General features: G+C 42.5%; 2 non-coding genes across 2 annotated transcripts; one reads left to right on the top strand and one right to left on the bottom strand.

Moving 5' to 3' along the window:
* Window positions 1-450: 450 nt before the first annotated feature.
* Window positions 451-522, bottom strand: TRNAP-CGG (transfer RNA proline (anticodon CGG)). The gene has a single exon. It is a non-coding gene; the product is annotated as a tRNA-Pro (tRNA).
* Window positions 523-3049: 2527 nt separating this feature from the next.
* Window positions 3050-3123, top strand: TRNAV-AAC (transfer RNA valine (anticodon AAC)). Its single transcript has one exon. It is a non-coding gene; the product is annotated as a tRNA-Val (tRNA).
* The last annotated feature ends 1139 nt before the right edge of the window (window positions 3124-4262 follow it).

Genomic DNA, 4262 nt, shown 5'->3' with positions numbered 1-4262 from the left:
AAAGTGTGCTGGGAACCCATCCAGACCGAGCGACTTCGTGGGGAACATCTGGAAAAGTGCCGTCTTAACCTCCTTGTCTGAATAAGGAGCATTAAGGATCTCGTTCATGCCCTGTGTCACCTTACGCGGTACTGTCGAGATCACTAAAAGGAAGTCATTAAGGCTTCCATCTCTGTTATATCTTCTGTCAACTGACCATCTTCCCGCTGGAGCGCTTTTATCTTTTTTTTTCTTCTCCGGCGACTGGCTCTAAGATGAACAGCCTATCTGCTTATATGTTTAATTCTGAGTTTTCCGCGGTTGATTGATAATTAGGACAGTTAGCCCAACAGCCTATATGTTTTTTTTTTGAGAAAGAACAGCCTATCTGCTTTTTTTTCTGAGGTGCTGTGCATGCGCTCCAGCTCGTAGAAAAGCCCAGCCCACACCAAACCCTGACAAGAAAAAAGAGGGGCGTTCCGAGAATCGAACTCGGGACCTCTCGCACCCGAAGCGAGAATCGTACCACTAGACCAAACGGCCTGTTTCATGCCTTAATTAGGCAGCGGCACTATTTAAATAAAGTTAAGCAACATCTTCTCTTTATCTGTCTTTTAGAAGATCTCGTCAAAACAGCTTGACCTGAAACTGATTCATCGTAATCGAGCCGAGAATGGAAGATTTCGCCATGCTTAATTCTGAGTTTTTTGGGCCTTAAATAGATTAATAGGCATCTGTGTACGCTGGCTGGGTCTGGGTGTGCTTTGAAGTTGTTGTTCCTCGCCGCTAATTGCCTGCTTGTTTTTTTTTAAATGGAGGAGGACCCCCGGCCTCTGCATCTAAACGATGCATACAGCAATTTTATTAATTATTCACACAAGACCTTACAAAGTTATACAACAGTAAGATTGAAGCCACCGACTAGGCAACAAAAGTGTATGTGTGCATTCTTTACCGTAGGATGCAAATTCTATGCATTATGGTATTTTCAAGAGTATGCAAGGAGGAAAAGGGTAAGGATCATCGGGCATTGGAGGAGGAACGGTTGGAGGCGGCGCACTTCCTCATGGCGCTTCCTCTTCCTCTTGGCTCATGTGCTCTGTATCCTTGGGAAGCTTGTGTGCTGCTTGATTTGGCTAGTAATAATTCCACATCGGATTTGGCTAGTAATAATTCGGACTTGGGCTTTCATGGTTTCTTATCTCTTGTAGTGTTGGAAGACTGGCATCGTCTCGCTGCCATCTTCCCTTCACTCTGGGAGGTGTTGGATTCGGTGATTTGGCCCCATACTTCCTCTAGCTTGTTTTCGGTTAAGTCTTTATATCAGCGTATGATCACTGGCTCTTCTTCTTCCAAGTTTAATGCCATTTGGTGCGCTCGTGTTCATTGAAAATCAAAATCTTTCTCTAGGAAGCTATTCGTGGCAAGTTGCCAGCTGCGGATCAGATTAGAAAATGTAAAAATGTAATGGCAGGGCTTCGGCTCATTGCTCTCTTTGTTCTCGGGTGGACGATGCTGACCATACTATTTTTCCTTGTGACTTCACGTCCTTGATCTAGAGGTACATCGATCTGGTCATGGCTAGATGTTAGCTGGTCACCTCGATCCTTCTCTCAGCTTCTGCCGTTTGTCAATTCATTGTCTGGTCAGAGAGACGCCAGTCCTGGTTTGGTTGCGCTGCTGCCAGTTGCGCCCTTTGGACAGCTAGGATAAATTTACTATTGAGCATGTGTTCCCGTCTAAACTTGTTGACATTATTTTCAAATCTTTAATCCTAATGCAACACTGGAAGTCATTGGTTAAGTGCCGCGACATCGACGCCATGGAGTTGTGTTGATCTCGCGGGATAAATCTGCAGTAAGCTTCCTGTCTCCCAGAGTGCAGGCTCCTTCTTCGCAGTTGTCGTGTTGTTGTTATTCACGCATTACGCTTTTGGTTGTAAGGTTGTTAGCCTGCGCACCATAAACTTTGTTGTTCTATCTGCTATGGCTGTTTAGCGACCTGGTCTATTGGCTGTGTTACCCTCTTAACTTTGTCTGTTGTGAACTGGTTGGTTGGCTTTATTTATAAAGTTGGGTTATAAAAGAATGTGACTAAGTGGGAAACCGAGAGCAAACCCGTTCGACGCCAAAAAAAATAAAGGGCGTGCTACGCATCCGCCGGCTGATCTTTTAAAAAGATCAGCCGGGTCGCGAGCCATCCGATTTGCCGCATCAAGCTGAGCTGAGCGCGCTTTCACTACCGCAACACAAGCCTTGTTGCAGAATTATTTCTGAAATATAGATCTTGTTTCAGAAATTTTTTGTGGCAGATGTTTTGTTGCAAATTTTTTTGCAACTGAGATCTTGTTGCAATTTTTTTTTGCAACTGAGGTCTGGTTGCAGAAAATTTTCATGACCGAGGTTTTGTTGTAAAACATAGATCCGTCATAAGCTATTGCAACATCACATATTTTCAGAAACATAGCCTCTGTTGCAAAAGGGCGTTCAATGAAGGACGGTATACGAGCCCTCACTGAACACGTGTCATGCATTGAAGGTGGCGGACGCTGCTGCTGTGATCCACCAGGTGATGATAAGCTTTTCCCAAAAAATAAACCCAGAATGAAAATCAGGACAAATTAACAAACTGCCTACACGGCATGCCAAGTCAGCACAAAATTGGAAAAAAATTGGCAGAGGGAAAAATGTGGCACAAAGTGCATCAATGGGGGTGTAAATTGAGATTCTTTCAAAAAATGGGTAAAATCTATCATAAACGTGAAACATGGGGTAAAAGTGAAATTTATCTCAGTTTTTGTTTCTTTTGCCAACTCGTCCCAAATCATTACAAGCATGTGTCATATGTACTGAATCATACTTTCGGGTAGATATGGTAGAAAAATTGTAGACTCTAAGAAGCATGTGATATGAATATATGAACCATAGAATGCATTCTAATGTTGACCACTTAAAGAAACAAATATACATGCTCACGGAAAAAGAAGAAGCAAGTGTGTAGAAAAGCTCTCGTGTCAACAATTAGATCAGCCTTGTCTCCAATATGTGCTAAATAGGAGAAATATCAGCATGGTTTTGTGGTGTAGTTGGTTATCACGTCAGTCTAACACACTGAAGGTCTCCGGTTCAAACCCGGGCGAAGCCATTATTTTTGCTACTTTTTCTTTTTACCTCTATATATACTATATGAATTCGCATCAGATGAAAGAAGAGAGTTCTTTTTACCTCTATATACTATATGAATTCGCATCAGATGAAAGAAGAGAGACACCGGAGTTCAGAATCATTCAGAGAAGAGAGACGCTGGAGTTGGAGATCACAGCCAGCCCACTGTGGAGCCTCAAGTATCCCTAACTCTCTTCGGCTCTCAAACCTGACATCTCTTGAAACACTCCTCTCGGGCAACAAGTTTCATAAGTAAACCAGGCCCTACTGGTTTTGGGATATAAATAGCCTCAAGTATCTAGATAAAATTTGTAAATATGCAGCCTCAAGTATCCAATGAAAAATGCTCCACATGCAGCTGTACAGTGGAGAGGTTTGTCCAAAGATATATCCAACCCCACAGCAACCCGCAATCCCTTCTCTTTGTGTTACAGCTTATTACACTTTCTCTATTTGCCACCTAGCGGCTTTCCAACTAAATTGTGGGACAAAACTACGGTTCGCAATAACCCAGCCATAGTAAGATGATGTTCTTCTTTTCCACAAATTCTACGGTAAATAAAATTATTACAGTAAGCAGAGTATTCAATCTACACATCTCAACAGATTTGTGTTGCAAATTTATAAGTTCCCCACCGCCTCTTGAAACTGAATCCTGTACATGTTAAAACAAAGAGACTTCAGAGGGGAAGTCGTGTGAACAGGAAACCAAACTATAGTGGACTTGAGGTTCAGTTCACTACCATGCGTATAATATGACTATTTCAGTTGTTATAACTATGATACACTAACATTAGGTCTAATCAAAGTTTGATTATTTGATTATTATTTATAACTGTTGTTTTAGGAAAACAACCACTAGTAGAAAAAGGGCCTAATGTGAAGCACATTAGTCCCGGTTTGTAACTGAACCGGAACTAATGTGACCATTAGTGTCGGTTCCAATGGCTAGGCGGGCGGAGATCATTAGTACCGGTTCGTGGCGAACCTTTAGTACCGGTACTAAAGAGGCTATGGCACACTATGGTCAGGCTGGGGCCCCACCAGCACCTTTAGTACCGGTTCATGCCACAAACCGGTATTAGAGGTTTTTAGTTGATTCTTTCTGCAGCGGTTTTT

This window comes from Triticum aestivum, chromosome 6A, assembly GCF_018294505.1.
Source record: "Triticum aestivum cultivar Chinese Spring chromosome 6A, IWGSC CS RefSeq v2.1, whole genome shotgun sequence".
Taxonomy (NCBI): Eukaryota; Viridiplantae; Streptophyta; class Magnoliopsida; order Poales; family Poaceae; genus Triticum; species Triticum aestivum.
The sequence above is the reverse complement of the archived record's forward strand: the minus strand, read 5'-3'. Positions and strand labels throughout refer to the sequence as shown.